Raw genomic sequence first — 21,256 nt, 5'->3', positions numbered from 1 at the left:
CTCTCCCTGGCTAAATCCTAGTGATATTTCAAGAGTCAGCTCAAATGATGCCTCTTCACTCCCTTGACAAGTCTTCGTAGAACACTCGACTGACTTGATTCTCTTTCTAGAGTTCTGTTCTTTTCTATCTTATTACCCCACCAACCCAGATATATGTGGGTGTGTGTGTACAGTTACATCCATTATCTCTTACCCAAGAATCTCTGCTTTGAAGCCAAGGACCATATTTTCTTCATCTTTATATCAACCCATATTACATACCTGGACAGTCATTTTCAGCCAGTGTGCTGGGAGACACTGGTGTATTGAGAGGATCTTAGGTGTGCTGCAAAAGTTTTTTAAAGATCATCTATTAAATTATTTTTGAAAGAATTTCAAAACACAGTAAGTATATTCTTTTTTTCACTCTTTTTTTGATCAACATAATTTAAGTGTGCCATGGATGTTTAATTATAGATTCAAGTGTGCCACAAGGTTGAATTTTGTTTCAATTACTATTGAGTTATTAAGCCATTAATCAAAACAATACTCTACAAATTGAAATAATGTGCTTTATCTTGACAATCTGGTAATAAACAGCTAATTTAAATAAAAGAAATTACCTACAATAATCCAAAATTAATAAAATCTTGATTTTGGAGTTTTAGCATTCTACTTATGGGTCACACTTAGGAGTGATTTAGTGAAGAGTTTTGATTTTACTTGCAATGGTGGTAAGGATGGCATGAAATCTCACCACCCCGCCGAAGCCGGCTGGTTTGCTATGTCCTGCAGGGTAGTAGCCTTTAAAGTTGGAGCTTCATGAAAGGACAGGGTTGAAAACATGGACTTTGGAGTAGGACAGACTGGGTTTGGAACTCGGACTCTGTGCCGGCTGGAAGTTAGTGTCTCTAAACCTTACTTTCCCCATTTGCATATGGAGGAAATAATCCATCTGAGCTGTGGCTGTCACAGGTGCTAGCAAACCATCCTTTCCTTGGGGTCCCCAAACCTGGGTAGGTTTCCTCTAGGTTCTGTGGACCTACGAATGCAAACTACATTGAGAGGAAGGCAGATTGGAAAGCACAAAATACATGCAGGCACTGACGGTTGGTATCTGTCTTTCTGGCCTGGTGAAGAGGCCTCTTCATTTTGAATCAGGCAGATAACAAACACTTCAGAAAATTCTTTTTTGATTAGGATAAAAATGTTTTGCCATCTTTTTTTGCCTCTTTTCCTGCATTCATATTTCCTAAAGGCTAAACTGCTGGGTGTCCTAAAAATCCAGCTCAGTCAGGATGTAAGATTAGTCCCACAGCTCCCAGACCATAAAGGGAGGAGGCAGTTACCCAGTGCCCAGTGCTTACCCTGTGGTAGGAACGTCTCACGCAGAACTGCAACTTTTTTTCTTAATAACTAGAGTACCGTCTCTGTCGTATAAGGAAGTAGAAGCTGAGTCACCTTCTGAGATTTCACAGCTAGTAAACGCAGAGCGAGGAAGTGAACCGAGGTTCACTTTGAGTGGGTAAGGCCTTTGATGGGATCAGACCAAATGAGCATGTGAGGCGCGGATTTCCATTAGTTCCTATGCCAGGGAAGCTGTGAACCAACAGGATTAAACTTTTTTCACCTTAGGACTCCAGGAAATAGCTTTCAGAAATACTGTTTGGGGACACTCGGGCCTTGCTTTGGAAGTTTGTGTCACACTGATGGTGATAGTGTATTTCAAGAACCCAGAGAGGCTGGTGTTTGCAAATATCCCTGTAAACATCAGCTCTGAGATGGTTAACTTGAGGTTTCTGGTGTAGTGAGATTAGTCCCAAGTATACAATGGTGTGAGTATAGTAAGAGTGTGGGCGTTTTCTCACATTCTAAGACTTCAGCTGTTGGCTTGTTAGGAAACTAGATGCCAGAGGAAAAGGGCCCCGAGATAGGCAGTGTTTGTTCTTGCTTTGTGTGGCCACTATATTCCCAGGAAGTTCTGTGTCCTTCACTAAGGGAACAACAGTCATTCAGCCACCAGCAGAGCACCGGGGCACTGTACTGAAGAGGCCACAGTCACTCCATTTTATAATAGGCTCCATTCTGAACCTCAGGCCCTTCCGGGAAAAACCGCAAGCAGCACCACCCAGGGAGGGGATGGCCAACCCAGGTGGGGGCCTATCAGGAACGAACACACAGCCCTTCCCTGGAAAGGCCCTAACTGCAAGATGGTCCCAGCCAATCAGAATGTGTAAAATGTTATAAGGTGAGCCATTCAACCAATCATGTATTAAGCTATTACATTGTGTGGAAATCCCCCAAACGCGCTATAAAAGCCATCCCCAGCCCCGCTTCAGGGTCGCCTCTGCGCAGCTACTATGTCCAGTGGAATGACCCGAGCATAAAGTTGAATGAGGACGCTCCTTTATTTTTACATTTGTGTACGGTGGTCTCTCAGCTGCGATTTCAGTCCCAACAGTACATTACATCCAGGCAGCGGAATACGGCACATTGATCAGTGGAAGGAAGGGGGTGGCGATATGTGCTGAAATGAAACTATCCACAACATGTGTAACAGAAAAGCCAAGGTGAAATGTAGTTTTTATATAAGTGTAGGATATTTCTAGAAACTACTAGATAAAGCTAGAAAACTACTGCAGTACCTGATAACTAGTTGCGTCTGAATGGGAGGATGATATCCTGAAAACCAGTGGTTCCACATGTTATCTGGGATCCCTGGGAGTCCTTGAAACCCTTTCAGGGGGCCCCCAGGTCAAAATTATTTTCTAAGCTATTACTAAGCTATTTACGCTGTTTTACCTGTCCTTCTCCTATGAGCGGGTGGTGGAGTTTTCCAGAAGATAAATGACTTGTTATGTTGCAACAAATTAAATCCAGAAGCAGCTATGATAATCCAACTGTGCTCATTGAAGCCAAATATTTAAGAAATTAGAAAAAAGGTAAAACAATATCACTCTTCTCACTAAATGTCCTAAAGTTATTTTTTAATAAAAGTTATTATTTACGTTAACATAATTTCTATGTAATAGATTAAAAATTCTCAGTTTTAAATTCTAGCTCAGTAAATCTCAGTCGGTATAAACAGAATCCCTTCCAGGTCCTCTGGCGTGCCTAAAACCCCTTCAGTGCCCGGTGGGCTTAGAAGGCCTCTGTTGTGGACAGTGGGTGGATCAGAGTGCCCAGGAGGAAAGAAATGTGACTGAGGCCACAGTTTATAATAAAATATTGCTTTCCCTTTCCTCCCTCCTCTTCATTAAGGGAGATCTGCCAGTGGTCTGGGGTTCGATGCTCTAGAACATTCCAAAGCTCGTGGCTTGAATTATTTTAAAGAAGGAAGTGACTGAAGAGAAGCAGAGGCAGGCTGTTTCTGAGGACCCTGCTCCACAGAGAATGTCCTGCTCCCGTTGATGTAAGTAGTGCCACTTGTGGAAGCCCTGTCACTTCCTGAGCTTGGGGGTGGCCGCAGAGGGGTGTTCACACACATCCTGGCTGGTGTCACAAGGCATGTTGACCACTTGGATTTCTACACCTAGCGCTGGTGTCAAAGGAGGAGGCAGTGGATTTGATCATTTCGGGAAGCTGAGGTTGAATGTCAGTTAACTCATTCTGCTCCCACTGATCCTGTTGTGACCACCCCAGGGCAATCTTGGGGTGCCTTGGCTCTGGGTAACCCAGGGTATGTGGCATTGTTCTGGGACTTGCCTGTCCCTACAAGGCTCACAGACATGTCTGGGGTTCCTGGATAAAATGTTTCTTTTATAAATTGCTTCCTTCTAGCAATAATTTGAGATGGCATAGAATAACACAGTACTTAATAGGACCACTAACACCAAGGATAATAGGAAGAGTCCTATAACAAAGTCCTGGGGAAGTTAAAAGCACAAGCAAACCTAGCCCCAGACTGGTTATTATAGACTAGTGAGATACTGAGTGGGGACTCAAGGCAAAAAGAGAAGCATGAAAATTCTAGAACCTTTATCAGGAAACTGGAAAGCAGTCACTTGTCAAGGTGGTGTGCTGCAGGTGCATGTTGACCTGAAGGGAACTTCTGGTGCATTCTCTTGGTGGGCTTAATTCCCAGTGACAGATCAGGAATTATGGCAATTTTATGCATCTGAGACCTTCCTAGCTTGGAGAGGCATGAAGGTAGAAAACACATCTCCTTAATGTTTGTGTTGCCAACATTGGACACCCAGAAGACGCTCAGTGAGACCCTGCTGACTGCACTTAGGCTTTATCCCTCACAGCTCCTGGAATACTTGGTGAATGAATGCATTACTGAGTAAATAATGTGGACCTATGAGTTCTTGGGAGCAATGAGTGATTATCAGGATAAGGGCAGGGGGTAAAGTAGCATTTTCTCACCTTCCCACTGTCATGATGCTCCTTGGGTTATATACTCTTTTCTGTATATTATCTCAGGAGCCCCTCCTTACTCCTTAGTCCCCTGTGGTAATAGTTCATAGTTTAATCCCTTGGGTCTCCTTCCCACTGATCACCTTGAAACTTGTCCTCCCCTCCCCTTCCCTCTCCACCCTCCCTCCCTCCCTGCCTCCTGTTTTATGATCTGACTCTTGGTACTAGAGAGCTAAGAGGTCTTAACTTGAGCCTTCATGGCACGCATTTTAGAATGAATAATTTACAGCTACCTCTAACCACTCACCAGAAATTATTGCAGGTGTCTCGATTACATTAGATTTCCCAAACATTACTTATCTATGAATCATTCTGCCTCACCTTCCAGAGACTATCACGGTGGTCTTTTTTTCCCCTGCCACACAATCTTAAATAACTATTTCCAAAAATCATCATTTCAGTATCCAAGGCATGTGCTGTATGTCTCCTTGTCCTGTGAAGTCTGGTTGGGGTGTCCCCCTGCACCCTGCTGTCACAGCACACTGTTATACCAGCAACTTTCTCAAGTACTTTGGATTCTATAAGAAAGAGCCCTCTGGTCAGTACTCTAAGTCCACTCTGTGTCTGGGAATAATTGGACTGTGTATTTCAGTCTGCTTAGAGACTTAGTAAGTTCCAGTGTCTTGTGTTTCTTATTAATGGGAAGACCAAATAATGTAGCATCCAATCAGGTGCACTGGTGAGGAACTGGGGAAGTTATTCATAGGTAATCTGGACCGTGAGGCTGACGTGTGGTCTCATTTTCAAACATTTTGCATCTTCAGTGGATGCTGAGAGCAGAAGGGTAATCACAGCCTTTGGAAGTTGACCTCCCCCACCTCCATTCTGTTTAGTTATTTATTTGGGGGGGGGGCTTGGGAACTCTGGCCAGTAGAATTGGGTATTTTAATAAGCTGGTCACCTTTTGGATGTTAGAGATCCCAGAGGGAGGGAGTCATGGATGCCACAGCCCCAGTGGCTGGTGTTTCCAAGTCCCAGCCGTACAGTCTCTCTCCCCCCACCCCAGTCTTCCTCTGCCCTCTCCTCCCCCTTCCCCTTCTCCTTCTCTGTCTCCCTCCCTCTCCCACCTCCCCACTCTGCTCCCTTCTCCTCTTAATCCTCATTTTCTCCATCCCACCTCCTTGCCCCTCCTTTCTCCCATTCTTTCTCTTTTTGTCTGCCCCTTTCCTGCATGTTTTTATCTCTATTTGTCACTCCCACTCTCTTCCTTTCCTTCCCTCTCTTATGATGGATGACTCCTCCAGGATTGTTGGAGAACCATCTCTGCCAGCATTATTTTTGCCTTTAGAGAGGAAAGCCTGGGTTTCCAATTGAGATTTGATTTTTTTCCATTAGATAAAAGCTGTCTTTCTCCCATAGCAAGTGGCCCAGGGTCGTCTGTTTCCCCTGAGTTTCTGTCAGAGGTTCCAGTTTCATGTGTCCTGCCAGGCGTGCTTTCCAGGGCATGGGTGTAGGGGTGGCAGTGAGGATGGCAGAGGTTGGGGCTGCAACAGAAATAAACTAGGGAGACGTCTGCCCGTCACTGGATGGATTGCAGCTGAGGGGAATGAGACTTGGTGATCCTGTTCCTGTGTAGACCTCAACATCTAAGATCTGGGAATTTGGCTATGCCAGGATTATTTTAGAAAGGGTAAAGTCAGGATCAATAACCAGAGAGCACACAGCTTTTATGGGTGTACCACCATCAGAGAGAGTAAAGAGGAAAGAGCCTTTCAAAATGAAATGGAGGGAAGGAGCTGACTTTCTGGGTGAACAGGACTCTGGAAACATTCTGATAAGCATAAGCTGAGAGTAGACTTCAGTACTGTGAAAGAACTGTGTGGTCAAGAGAACAACAAGCTCCTTAATGGGATTCAGGGATGACATTTTTACTTATTAAATAATAACAAAGTTTACTGAGCAGCTGTGATGCATGAGCGATTCTGGAAGTGATTTGAAAGGGTATAAGTATAAATAAGAGATAATCCCAGCCTAAGTTACTCACGGGCTAATAGGAGAGGAAAGAAACGAACAATGGAACTACACTCAAAGGAGGTAAGCAGGAGTCAAGAGAGCGACCCGGAATCTGGGAAAGTGGGAACATTTGTAGGTGGGGTGCTCAAGGGACAAAGACCTTGCATGTGGAGGGTGTGGAGGTTGGGCCACACCTTACAGGCTAGGAGGGAATCCAGTATATACACGGACAGGTGTTAAGTCAGTCATTGCTGGAGCAGACCTAAGCTACAAGGGCCCAGAGGGACCTGGGGAACACAGGCTGTGCTGGGCATGTGGGATTGAGGGGAGAGGCGGTGGCAATCTACTTGGAGCAGGGGGTTTGGTTGAGGAGAGGTGGGAAGTAAGGCTGGGAGGGAGGGGAGCTGCCAGACTGGGGAGGCAGGGCCGAGACATCTGGATGCCATGTTAGGGACTCAGCATCTGCCTGGCATGTGCCCTGGAGGGGAGGATGCTTCACGTCTGCTGATGCTCCTTCCTGAAGTTCCTCTTCCTGAGCGTGGGTGCAGTTCTGAATCAGATTTAAGGCATCAACAATAAACCATTTGGGGGCCCAAAGTAGAGATATGCATGAGACACTTTGAGCCAGTGTTTTCTAAGCTCTCAATCTCTTGGTTTTGCTTTCTCTTAATAGTTTATTACATTAAGAGGTCAACCACAAACTATTACTCTCAGAGCACATCTTGGGCTGTTAGCGAGAACCTTATTTTCATTGTTTCAATTCTCGTTTCTTTATAACTTTTCATATTACGGGAGATACTTTAGCCCCAACTTGGGGGCTGCAGGAATAACAATGTTAGGGATTCCTGGCTGGCAGTGCTCACTGAATGGCCTACGGAACCTGAATTTGCTGAAAGTTCTTGCTTCTTGGGGCACAGACCTCCTGCTTCATCCTTTATGATGGATGAAAAGGATTTGGGGTTTCCTTTCTGGACACTCATGGAATTTTTCAAGATTTCTCACTTATATCTAATTGTCTTATATGAGATATTGATACACTTTTTATATGATTCATACTTTATATGTAAGAGTTTTTCTTCCCCATCAAAAATCATGATTCCCTCTTGGTGAAGGTCTGAGTGTCTTGTCAGGTATTTTTTGTTTTTGTACCACATTTAGCATAGTATTCAATGCACATTCTTTTGTTTGTGGTAGAAGAATCGGGTAGGTGGTGGGGGTACCACTGCTCCCGTGTTCTCCAGCATTGTCTTTTGCAGAGAATAGTCTAAAATGAATCCTTGCTGTTTGCAGTATCACCTACCGACAGCATCAGTACCACCTAAGCGCTTGTTAAAAGTGCAGGATCTCAGGCCTCAGGCTAAATCAGAATCTGGAATTTGATCAGTGCTGAGACTTACTGGTCTCCAGAGGTAACATATGCAAACAACTGGAGGCTCGGGTTAAATGTAGATTCTCACCTTACTCAACGTTGCTCAGGTAATGAAGGAACAACCAGGCCTCAGGGTTTTCTTGTGTCAAAGCAGCAGCTTCCTTTTTAAGACTGTCACCGGACACATTCCCTCCTCAGAGTGACACTCTTGCACAGAGCAAATGGTTTGTGATGGGAATTGGCTTAATATGACACGGGGGCAAAATCCAGTCTGCCACCTGCTTTTGTAAATAAAGTCTTATGGGATCAGAGCCCCACGCATTTATGCTCATATTGCCTATAACTGCTTTTGTCCTGTATTAGCTGACATGATTAGTTGTGACAGAGAATGTATAGCCTGAAAAGACTCAAATATCTGGGCTTTTACAGGAAAAAAGTTTGCTCATCCCAATTTATGAGATGGACTCTAAATATTTCCTTAAATGGGAATAGCTATAATATTTTCCCCAGTGGCAAAATTTGAAGCCCATCTTAATCTATCTCTATTCATGGAGAAGCTAAATCATAAATCATAATTCCCAAGTGGCCAGAAAGGGTCTTAAGACCAAAATTGACACAGAGCCTGTGATTTTCCAAAGCCCATTTAATACCTCCTTCCTCAAGGAATGATGATAATTTTGTTGAGCGGATGACTTCCTCCTCCATAAATTGATTTCATTCATTGCTCAAGGCAAGTGTGACTTTGCTCAAAAACTGGAAAAAGCCAAGAGGAAATTCTGGTTAAAAATTTGTTTGGGACCAAGGAAATAAAAAGTCTTGTATAGGTTGGGTATAATCCGCATTTTACTCCTAAAGTGGTACCGCTGGTCCCAGTCCCCCTCTGGACTGTTCTCCAGGTAGGCAGACTCAGACCATGTGCACTCAGAGTCCTTCTTTTAACTCCCCTGGAAGATCCCACCACCTGTCTCTTATTTGGGGTTTCTGAATTGTGAAATGATGGCACACATAAGCTGCAAGAATAGCTGCGTGTGTTAGCCAAGCACACAGAGACAGAAGGCAGAGACCCGGGCCAAGAGCAGGAAATACAGACGAGGGGCTGGCATGGCGGCGTCTCACAAACACGGGGGAGCCGGAGGTTGTGGGAGGAGAGAGGCGGCCCCATGCAGTCACTCGAGGATGCAGGCCCTCTGCTCTGTTCTCCAAGTCTAGGAGATTCTGGCTCTCCTTCCAGAACCAAATTTCAGAGGAGGTGGGTGTAGGAGAATTGATATTCTTTTTCCTTATCCCGAGTTATCTGGAGCCAAAGGGTTTTAGCGTGGGCTTTTGGAGCTTTATCTTAACTTAGTTCCTTTTCCCTTTGTCTGCATAGCCCAGGACACCAGAAAGGTTTTTACAAGGTGGGGTAGATATGTGTGGTGAGTCTTCTCCTCAATTCTGGAGACTATCTCACTTCTAACCAGTTCTGGGAGATTGTAGGGGGAAGTTAGGGTGCCACATGTTGAGAGCCACCTGCCCTGTGGCTGGAGATCTTACTTAGAATTGCGTAAGGTGGATTAGCTGATGAGCTCAGTTGATCAGAACATGAGGGTTTTAAAGGCAAAGTTACTGTTTGGGCTGACGTTTCAGTCACTGTCTCAATTGGAAGAAGTATATAATGTATTCATTCATTCATTCATTCATTTAGTGAATATCCATTGACAACCTAACGTGTAACAAGATGGTGGGAGAAACATGAACTAGACAGTCAGACACACCCAAGTTCAAATTCTAGTTTCCCCACCTACGAACTAACTAGCTCCTCATTGAAGTTCCAGCAGTGTGACTGCCCACACCCCTGACATTATTCACACACATCCATGTACCTTCCCTGAATCTTCCAGCTGTGCTGGTCCAATCGCTGCTTTTGTACCTAAATTATCATGTAGACCTCTGCTTCTTTCCTCAGACTGTAGAGTCACTGATGGAAGAGAGCTTCATTCCTATGTTTTTTCCCTTAGTGGCTGACACACATTAGAAATTAAACGTATGTTAATTACCCTGAAGGGAACCTGACTATGTGGCTTAATTTCCCTAAGGCATGGTTTTCTTATCTGTAAAATGAAGGTGATAAAAGAACACACTTAGTAGTTTTTTTTGTGAAGATTGAACATGATAATGTTTGGGAGAGTGTTTTATAAATAGAGAGTACTCTCAGGTGTTAGTGTGATTGTCATAACATCTGTATTGACTAGGATTCAGTAGAAGACAAGTACAAGAGAATTAAGAAAACATGTGATGTCCTCAATCTACATTTTCTAAACTGAATGATTGCATGGGGGAGGTTTTGGAGATTTTGGCTTGCGAGGCACAACGGGGTATGTGAGTTGACCCTGGTCGGGCAACCCCCTCCAGCAAGCTCTGTGTCTCTCCCACGATTGTTTGCTTGCAACAGTGGGGACATGTTTTATTAATGTCTGTGTAGCTCTAATGTCCTAAGTACAACTAAGAAAGTGCATAAATAATAATTGTATTCTGATGGGCACTGCAAGGCCAAAATTTCCTGCCCCTCAAGTCCCCCCCATATTGTATATGTCTTGTCTAGAGAACTTGGATAGAGGAACCATGAGATTGAAAACACGGATTTGGGGCTAAGAGAGTAAGCTGAGTTTGAATCATGTTGAGGGTAAGGTCTGGCCATCAAATATGCAGGATGGGAGTCCTGAGGAGAGACAGAAGCCAGAGCCTTGTTACTTAACTTGGCGTGTGTCTGTTTAGCTCCCAAACTAGACACAGAGCTCATTGTACAGATCCTACTGTGCTTAATTCTGTGGCTTACCCATTAAAATACACATAGTGCCTATCGTAGGGGTCTCCCTGTGTAGCGTCAACTTGATAAATAAGCATGCATTGATTCATTGCAAGATACTGGACTTTTTCCCATGTAAGTAATAAAGAACCATTGCAGATGTTTTGAACAGAGTTGTAAGATGATAAGAATTTTGCTACAGGAAGACTTGATCTTGCTCCAGTGAATAAGTAAGTTTGGAAGGGAAGAAGCTGGGGACAGGGACACTTGTTAGGAGACCTAGCAAGGGAGCAGGTGAGCAGCAAAGGAGACTGCGGCAGAGCCATGCCAGGGAAAATGGAGCAGAGGGGGCTTTGACTAAACAAGAGGCTGGAGACTTGGTTCTCTGTGGTATTAGCCCCGGAGAAGTCTTCCTGCTCTGGGAGGAGCGATGACTAGTCTCATGTGTGGCTTCAGAATAGAAGCCAATGATTGTGTTCAAGGGAAGATAATGAGAAACACACAGGCTGTGAAGATCATGAAAGCGTCATTAATCTTTTTGTGGCAAAGCTTGACTTTCCAAGTCCCTGGGCCTTTAAGGGTGCAGAAGCCTCAGCACATGGACTTGGGCCCTGTGCTAGGAAATGCAAAATGGAATTTCCCTTGATAAATCACGGCACTGCTAATCCAAGAATCTGGGAGGCTAAGACATTACAGGGGTGGGGTGGGGTGGGCTGTGAGGAAAGGGACGCGCCATAGTGCTGGTCAGAGGGCAGGAGGGAGCCACAGCCCAGCAAGTGGCCAGGGGAGAGCAGACATTCCATTTAATCTTACTTAATATTACATTTTAATTTTGTATTTGTTAAATATAAATGTAAATAAATAAAGTATAAATGTAATAAACAAACTTGTTAAATCTTAATTTTAATAAATTAAGGTTAATTTAATTTTTCTCTTTGTAGATGAATTTTACAGAGGCTTCTCTTTCTTCGGAATGTGAAATATATATTAATTAGTAAAAAGCTATTAAGACAAGAGAAACTAGTTTTATTCAATAAAAACGAGTAATTTTCACCAACACCAGGATTGTGTACACATCTTCAAAACCTATGTTCAAAAATAAAAATCAATCAGACATGATGTATAAAGGCCCCTTAAAAAAATCCACTATTTGATCCAGGAATTTTATGAATGTACTCTAAGGAATACCCTGGAAAGGACTAAATTTATAGAAGAGACATTTATTACAGTACTACATGTATATGTATGGGAAAAAACCCTAAATGCTCACCCTTGAAGGTGTAGTTAAGTATATAGGTTAGAAGCTTTTAAAATGATGGGTTTTGCGATTTTGAGATAACACAGGTCTTTATGGTATTATATTAAGTGAAAACAGAAGTCACAAAGTTATATAAAGGTATGACATCAATTATGTAAAAGTGCATAGAAAAAAAACCTCAAATGACAATATGACAAAATGTTAACTATGTTTGTCTTGAGTCGAAGTTATAGGAACAATTTTGGTTCTTTATACAACTGAAAGATGGTAAATGAACATGTATTATTTTTATATCAGAAAAAGAAATAAAGGAATATCTATAATTTTTTTAAAGTCCAATATTATAAAAGAATATGTTGTATTGCTTTTAGAGAGAATACATGAAAAATCCGGGTGATTTTTTTTCTTCTCTGGGATTTTTAGATTTTTTTTTTACTCTCAGGAAGTTCTTTTCTTGCCTCTGGTTACATTATTTTCATGTGTGGGTCTCTGGATGGCAACAAAAAATACCAAGTTTGTTGTCTGAGCTCTGCTCAAATATATGAAGTAGTTCTTTGTTACCTACATGGAAAACAGGATCCCAGCTCCTTGGTCTGATATTCAAGGTCTTCAGAATCACATCCCAGTTGATTTTTCCAACTTCACTTCCTTAGTTCCCTACATATATTTTCTACTCCAATCAAAAGCTCCTTTGGACTTGCTATTTCTTGTGCATGTAAGTAACTCCCTGTTTCTGATCCTCTACTTGTTCGTGGGGTCAGCATGATCAGATGGCATGTGTGAAACACCGTAAAGCGGACCAGGAGACTCTTCTTCAATGCGAGCAAAGTGGTACTGCTGTGTGATCTCGGCTGGCACACCTGTAAAACACGGTGCTGTCATAGATGGCTGCCAAGGAGCCCTGTGGCTGGGTGAGCCTCATTCCCTCACTGTCTAGTGTGCTCATGCGTCTGTCGGTCGGCAGCTTAAGTCTCAGGTTCTCACAGCTGCCTTAAGTGGTCCCTTCTTCCCTCCACTCGTCAGAGTCTACACTTCCCAGCTCGTGTTCCACTCCCTTCCTAAGGCTGTCCTCAACAGTTCTGATTAACAGGGACTTACTTGCATGTATGAATCATTTGGCCACTTATACACACTGCCTTTTATGAAAACTATGGCACATGCCAAAGATATAACACATAATATAATTTGAACAAAAATTTAACTCTACGGGGAGGAAAAAACCCTACTTAAATGAACGTTAGAAGCAAAGGTACACACTTCTCTAAATCCATTGGTCTAATAGCGCCCAATCTCTGAGATATATATATATAAGGGGAGAAGGATATAGACACTATTTATAATATTTTCAAAAATCCTAAGAAAAGTCACACAGTTCCATAGTAAGTCTGCATTTCTTTAATTTTAGTCAGAGGATTTTCTTCTTGTATAGCCTGTGGGAATATGAACTTTATAGGATCTACCAGAGAGTGACCTCCCCTTCTGATAGTTGTTGGTTTAGCCTTCATTTCTTATAACTCCAGAACCCTTTTCCCCCTTCAAATTTCTACAAAAACATAGCTCCCTTTTTTTCCTCTTCCCCACCCATATGCCCATGTTGGACAAAAACAATGAAAGAGATCGAAAAAACAGACTGTGTGCCCAAGTGCCGAGGGCATCTTTGCTGTGTCCTGGCACAACGGGCCCTGTTAGGAGGAGGTGATCAGAGTTCATCTTCTGACTCAACCTCACAAGCGTCGCCAGGGCAGATGGACGGCTCCCAACTGTTTACTCTTTCTTTCTATGGAGCATTCTTTTTCCTTCTGTTTCTTATTAACAGCACCAAAGACCTTGAACTGCTAAAGGGCAGAAATCTTGCCTTTTTCATCTTAGCAGCTCTTTTTGGAATGGAGTATGGTGCTAAGTCTAGGGTAGGCAGCCAGTAAATATTTGTGGAATGAATGAATGAGCAAATGAAGGACAAACAGCTTTGATGGCAAGAGGGGCAGTGTGAACTATGGAAAGAGCCTGCAGTCACAGTCAGAATGGCCTTTGAGACATGCTCTGACTTACTAGTTATATAACCTTCAGCAAGCTGTTGAAAAAACATGTGTCGGGGAGGGCGAGTGATGTCAAATGTGTACCTTAAGGAGAATGTCTGCAAAGTCACCTGGCGCATGGCTGCAGCTGCAGGGCTTGCATTTATGTAGCACATTTTCCTTTTAATTTAAAAAATTAAGAACCTGGGCTTGGCACCTGTAGCACAGTGCCAGCCACATACAGTGCCAGCCACATACAGTGAAGTTGGTGGGTTTGAACCCGGCCTGGGCCAGCTAACCAACAATGACAACTGCAACAACAACAACAAAACAAATAGCTGGGCATTGTGGTGGGTGCCTGTGGTCCCAGCTACTTGGGAGGCTGAGGCAAGAGAATCATTTGAGCCCAAGAGTTTGAGTTGCTATGAGCTGTGATGCTATGATACTTTACCCAGGGCAACATAGTGAGACTCTGTCTCAAAAAAAAAAAAAATTAAGAACCTGAAAATCACTAAGTAATATTAATCCCTAATCCCACCATTTAAGAATTATATAAAAATACAGGGATGATGGCTCACTCCTGTAATCCTACCACTTTGGGAGGCAGAGGTGGGTAGATTACTTGAGCTCAGGAGTTAGAGACCAGTCTGAAGAAAGGCAAGACCCCATCTCTACTAAAAATAGAAAAATTACCCAGGCATCCTGGCAGGCAACCATAGTCCCAGCTACCCAGGAGGCTGAGGCAGGAGGATTGCTTGAGCCCAAGAGTTTGAGGTCGGGCCCATAGCTTTGAGCTATGACTCCACACTACCACTACTCTGTCTCAGGTGACAGAGTGAAAGTCTGTCTCAAAAGAGAAAAAAAAATTACATAAAATAGGAAGTAAAATTTATCTTTTTGGAATGATCTCTTCTGTTTCTCTAGAGATAAGCGAGAACCTTTAGTTTGATGCTTTTCCTTCCTGGTATTTTCCCAGAGTTGCTTAGATGTCTCTATCTGCACAAACACTATTTTCAAAATGGAGCTATTCATATCTGCTTATCTGTCAATCAGTCATCTCCAAATCAATAATTTTTTGAATGACAGCAGAACCAGTCATTGTTTCAACATACCGTAATTTGCTGCGCGTCTCGCAGTCCCAGTGCTTTGTGATTATAGACGACACGACAGCACACCTCCTGTCATCTACACCTGCCAGCTTCTGCATAGCACTTCCTCAGTAACAAGACGCCTGAATGCTTCCTAGTCACCCCCAGAAGGAAGGGCAGACTTTGTTACTCCATTTTACAGATGAAGAAAGGGAAGGTGAAAGGAGGCAAAAGGCCTGCCCAGAGACACACACAGACAGACTGGGGGAGCTTGTGTTTCCCAGTGGCTTGAAAGGCGTCCAGAGCTCCTCTGGTCACACTGCAATAGAGCACAGTCAAGAGGGAACATCCACAACCAGGCAGAGAAGGATGGGTCAGTGAGCAAGCAGTTGCATTGCATTATATCAAAATACACACACACACACAAACTCAAAGCCAAGCACATTTAAAAGACATTGGGTGAAATACACTGGTGGTGAGTGAGGGACCAGCATAAGATGAGTTGTCCTTTGATTAGCCCCCGTCTCTTTTGCAGCACTCTCAATATGATATCCAAATGGTGAGGATGGCTTGGGTTGCGCAAGTATGGCAGAATTACAAAGGACACCCCAATGATCCTTGCAATGATACTACCCTGCTCCCCCAAGGGAGTGTCTAGGGAGGGCCTGTCGGCATCTGGTTAGGATTGGCCTTAATTGACATTTTCCTCAATCATCTGCAGGAAATATCGGCTAAGTTATTAAAATTCACAGATGCAATCAATTGTCAGAGTCACTGGAGACCAAGAATTATTACTCAGAGTGCTGGAGAGAGGCTGGCAAGAAAGAACAATTCAGCCTGGAAAAATGCAAACTAATGGATATAGCAGGAAAAATCTTAGGGGGACGGGGCTGGGAGTAGGGTGAGGCAACAAGGCATTTGCCTGAGGTACAAACTTTAAGGGAGTTCCAAAAAACTCAGTGATCAAGATGAATGGTATTTTAATGCAATATTTGAAAAATCAAACTGGCAAGCGACAGCCTCTGGACCAGCAGCCTGTTGATAAATATGATTTTAATGCAAAGCCACTGAAAGTAAAGGTATGGCAGCAGGAGAGATCTGAGCTAGTTCTCTGGCGTGTAAAAGCCTGGCTAAGCATGTGAGTGTTAGGCGCATCCGACCTCAGCTTGTGACTTAGGGGAAAAATACTCCTGCAGAAAAAAGAACAACGGATCTGACTACTTCTGTTAGTTTCTTAGTGGTGGTTAATGACCACCAACTGGGTGGCTTATGACACCAGAAATTTATTATCTTACAGTTCTGGAAGCCCGAAGTTCAAAGTTAAGGCAGCAGCAGCATCGTGCTCCACTTTAGGGGTCTAGAGAAGCACCTTTCCTTGACTTCTAGTTTCTGGTTTCTCCTGTGATCATTCCCATCTCTGCTCAGTGGACACATGGGCCTTCATCTTCCCACGTTTGTCTCTCTGTCCCCACATCTAGTGCTCCCTCTCTTTTCTCTTATAAAGACCCCAGTCATTGCATGCCACCCTAAGCCGGAAGACCTCACCTTAACTTGGTAGCATCTGCAAAGAGCCTATTTCCAAATAAGGTCACATTCATGGGCACCAAGGCTTAGGACTTGAATGTATCTTGCTAGGGCAGGGGGTATAGTTCAATTCTCACCTCTATACTATTACATGGGGGGCTTTAACTTAGACGCAGTGGAAACGCTGTTGAGGGGAATTGGGCCGTAGAGTCAGGGGCAGTCACTTACCATGATCCAGATACCTAAAGAAATATTTAAGAACATGCAGGGTAGTTCCTTAGGGGTACATGTTACAGTCTTTGCTAATGGACGTGTTGATGAGTAGGTATAAGAGATTTTTAAGAGTAGTCCTGATTTCAGATAGTCTCATGATAGTGACTGAAAAATATTTGCCAAATTTGATATTCCTTTTGTTGATATTTTATTCTTCTCAATGTAAGCACTTTAGTATTTAAATATTAATTATGTAAATTATTACCATAAGTAATTAGTAATAATACTGAATATCATAACTTTTGGAGATCTTCACATAAAATCTCCACCTAAAAGGAAAATGCTGTTGTCAAACCTGGTACCCTGAATTTTAATACATGAAATGCAGCTATTCTCTAAGTCTTACTGAAAGGCTATGAAAACATTGGGATTATTGAATACCATTAGAGCTTTAAGCAAATTGAGATTATGACTGAGCCAAACTGGGATCTGCTCACCCAGCCCAGCAAAGCTGGACACTGAAGTCGAGAGTTGCAGCAGGAGAAAGAGATATTTTTATACCTCTTCGGCAGCCAAGAGGAGTATAGGCAGCTTGGCACCAAACAAGGAGTATAGGCAGCTAAAACTTAAGCCCTGAACACTCCTCCGTAGCTTAGAGGCCAGGGTTTTTAGAGGCAGGGGTACATTTCAGGCAAGCAAAACTGTAAATCAATACATGGAGGTTATGCCTTGGCCTGACCCCAAAAGGCAGGATATCCTGAAATGGGAGGGCCTGTAAAGTCATAGGTGGATTCAGAGATTTTGGATAAGCAGAAAGGAATGTTAAGATGGGTGTGACTCCCTCCAGGCCCCTCAGGAGGGAAATTTAGAACAAGGACCAGCGGTCAGCATCCAGTTCCTCAGTTCCCCCTTGTCTGCATTGTCCATCGAGTGGGGGTTTCTAAAGAACATATGTTAAGATGCCATCTCTGGGTTTCCATAGGGAACAAAACACCTCACCGCTTGGACTTGCTTGGAGGGCCACTGTTACTTCCATTCACTTTCAAGGCTAGCGAGGTGTCCAGAGTTTATCTTATAGGGACTCGAGGTTATTTCCAGGCTTGAGGGGTCCTGCAGGCCACTCAGAGGGGTCTCTGCTCCATTTCAAGATGGGGACCAAATCTATTTTCTCCTATATTCCAAATGCATCACAGTCAAGTTCTCAAATTTGGATGTTACATAATCTTTCAGTGAACACTGTTATTACAGACATGCTTATGTAGGTACAATTACTTACGTCATCGATAATAACATTAGTTATTTTAATTATTGTATTATAAATCCATAATTACTAAAAATAAATCCAGATGAAGAGGGTCTGGCCACCTGTCACTGTCAGCCAATATGCAAGGAAGGGGAAGGTCCACCAAACTTTGTCAAAGGCAGGGATTCTAGAGAATAGCAGCCTCTCTGAGACTGTTCTGATCTTCTATTTCCCGTATTACAGTTTTATATATTTGAGTTCAAAGTGAAGACCACATTAACCCTTATCTTAAACAATAATCGAGAGAACCCACGACCCATAGTATATAATAATCAGTATAACCCATAACCCAAAAGAATATTCCAATTCAAAAATTAATCTCCTAAATCAATCCACCTAAACTACTCAAGATAGGCATCTTTAGGGTGGGAGGTAAATTTACAAAAGAGTAATAACGGGAGACAGGGTGAAGGTCAGGCAGGACCCAAACCAACCAGACCAGATGTGTCAGTCTGCCCTAGCCTGACAGACTGCATCTTATTATCACTATATGTACTTTCAAATGTATAATTTTAAGTTAATGATAGCAATATTTACTGAGCATTTATTATGTACTAGCCAGAAGCACATAATCCCTTTACATGCATTGTTCATTTACTAATACCATAATTCTTTCTGCATCAGCACATGATATTCTGTTTACTCTGCTGTTGGTTAAAGGTCACCATCCCATTCAAAGATAGACGGCTGTATCTTTCTGTACGTGGGCCATTTTCTGTGTGATTGCATTAATTCTAACAGCAAAGAAACAAGGCTGGCAAGGGCTGCTAGCACAAAGTGAAGGAGCTGTGATGTCACGGACACAGAAATCGTGAACACTACCAGTGTTGGTGCACCCCTTTAAATAATGCACTTTTTAAAGTTCCTCAAAATAGTTTGCTTTCTAAAGGTTAAAAAGATTCCTTGTTTATATAAATGATTTGCTCTGCAAACATTTTTTTTACAGTAGAAAGGTTAAATTGAATTTATTTTTGTTTAATTCACTTTATCTCCTGTTATAAACTAGAAATGAGTAGAATGTTAATAAATAATTCTGTTTAGAAAGTGGTTGAGGAGTCAAGCCCTAGGATTTGAATTAGGCAACTAACTAAAGCAGTTTATGGATTCTTTTATCCATTGAAACTTTAATTTGTTTAAATGTCCAATATTTATTTACTTGTTTTAAGTTTGGACTTGCCTAGAGGCAGGGGAATGGAATGTAAAGTACAGATTAAATCTACAGTTCATACAAGAGTTTATGTAAATGGAACTGGTTTGAAGAGTATCCATGATCGTCAATGGAAAAAAAGATGACATATTTTTTTCTAAACTCTAGCCAAAGTTTAGCGTTTCCTCTTATTAGTAGAAATTAAAAGTATTTTCCTATCATTACAATTGTGGCAGCTATCTCAAGATATTAAATATATTTATTGCCACTTTGAAGCTGTAGTAATGATTAGATCCTTGACTAGATCGTGAGTATTCAGTGGATTGATAAAGTGCTCTCATATTCCCATTGCATGTCTTGTCACTTGGGATGGCGCTTTGCTGGCCACTTTCACAAGGCTGGGGACCCTCATCAGAGTGCATGTTGACTGGGGTCAGAGAGGCCAGCGTCTGGTCCCCAATTCCCTGCATTCTAAGTGTGTGGCTTTGTCTGATCAGTGAAGCCCTGGGTCTCATCTGTTAAATGGGGTGAACAGCACCTCTCCTCTTGCCAATCCCTAACGAACAGAATAGGTGAGAGAATGGAACCCCCTGCCCCCATCAACTCAGAAGTGCTCTGCAGTGTGCTGGAGTCCAGCTGGCAGATGGCTGATCTGGGTGCTGATCTAGTCTGACCTGCAGCTGAGTCCTAGGGGACAGACACAGCAAGTGGGCAGCCAGACCTGAACACTGGGCAGGGCCAGCTGAGCACAGAGGTAAGGTTTGGGGGTTGGGCAGGGATTATAGGTATGCTGGAGGAGGCTTGGCTCCATCAGTCCTCAAAAGATACCCACTTCCTAATCCACGGAACCTGTGAACATGCTACCTTTCATGGGCAAAGACATTTTGTAGATGGGATTAGGTTAAGGACCTTGAGATAAAGAGATCAGTCTGAACTATCTGGGTGGGTCTGATGCAATCACAAGGGGCCTCAAAGCAGGAGTCAGGAGGATCAGAGCTAAGAGATAGAGATGTAAGGATGGAAGCAGAAACCAGACAGGGGCTAAGGTGCTACGCTGCTGAGTGAGAGCCGACCTGGCCTCTAGAAGCTGGGAAGGACAAGGACATGGATTTTCCCTTAGAGACTTCAGGAGAAACAGAACCCTGCTCACACCCTGATTTTAGGCCTTCTGTCTTCCAGATAATCTGTAGTGTTCTAAGCCACGAAAAGCCTGTGATGATTCATTATGGCAGCAACAGAAACCTGGCCCAGGGCTGCCACACCATGTCCCGGGGCAGAATGCGCCGGGCTTGTATAGGGCCTATTCCACCTCAGTGCTGCTGGTCACCGCTGAGTTTGAACTGTGATGGTTTAATTTGTTTTGTTGTGTTACCCTTGTTTCTGCAGGCTGGTATGGATAAATAGTGAGTTATTATAACAGCAAAAAAGAGTATTTTTCTGACTTTGCATCTCCAATTAGAGAAACCCTACCTCTTTCTCTTCCCTGACATTTAAGTTCCTCCCGAGTACTCCAGGACTCTTCAGGGATGGCTCAGAGCACAGCCCTCCCACCCACCTCCAGGCAGCTGCTGTTTCTTCTTCCCTGGATCAGGCTCCAGGTTCCCACGGTACTGTTAGCTGATGAGGCTCCTGATGCTGCCCAGTCCTGGGAAGGTGCCTGCTGCTGCCACCACCACCATCCCCATGGCTGCCACACTTCCCATCCCTCCCAGCCCAGGGCATCACCCGTGCATGTCCAGATGGCCACCAAAGCCATGCAGGAACAGCTTTGCTGGCCAAGGCCTGATCTCTCTATGCCATTGTCTGGGTGCCTCAATGAAAAGGACCCTATGTAAACGCTATGACTCAGTTCTTTTTGGCATCAGTGCCTTGCAGAGAGTGTGATCTGGGAGGGCCAAGTGGCTTCTCTGATTTGCCAGGAGCAAGTGGTTATGTTAGTTGAGAAGCCAGAATGCTATTTTCAGTGATTTGACTTTGAAACAAGTTTTTGGGGCGGGAGGCTGGGATCCTGCTTTTTCCTTTTCCCAGTAAATGTTTTAGACTTGCTATGGTGGTTGAAATGCTGGATTGAGTCCTTTATTTGCATGCTGGGAGGTTCGCAGTAAATGAGGGGTGTGGTCTGTTAGGGGAAAGTGGCTGTGGCCTGGCCCGTCTGCACCCTGTCAGTGCACACATACACACATGGATGCACACGTGTAGCCTG

At 43.4% G+C, this 21,256-nt stretch overlaps 1 protein-coding gene across 1 annotated transcript in view; it reads left to right on the top strand.

Annotated features, from left to right (window-relative positions):
• The window catches only part of DDR2 (discoidin domain receptor tyrosine kinase 2), a 152,198-nt gene that overhangs the window by 18,332 nt on the left and 112,610 nt on the right, over positions 1-21,256 (top strand). Inside the window, exon 2 of the mRNA XM_012802614.2 lies at positions 3,241-3,391. The gene's annotated coding sequence lies outside the window, so the exon portion shown is untranslated. The remainder of the gene's footprint in view (positions 1-3,240; positions 3,392-21,256) is intronic.

Source organism: Otolemur garnettii, unplaced genomic scaffold (assembly GCF_000181295.1).
Source record: "Otolemur garnettii isolate 467f Iridium unplaced genomic scaffold, OtoGar3 scaffold00016, whole genome shotgun sequence".
NCBI lineage: Eukaryota > Metazoa > Chordata > Mammalia > Primates > Galagidae > Otolemur > Otolemur garnettii.
The sequence above is the reverse complement of the archived record's forward strand: the minus strand, read 5'-3'. Positions and strand labels throughout refer to the sequence as shown.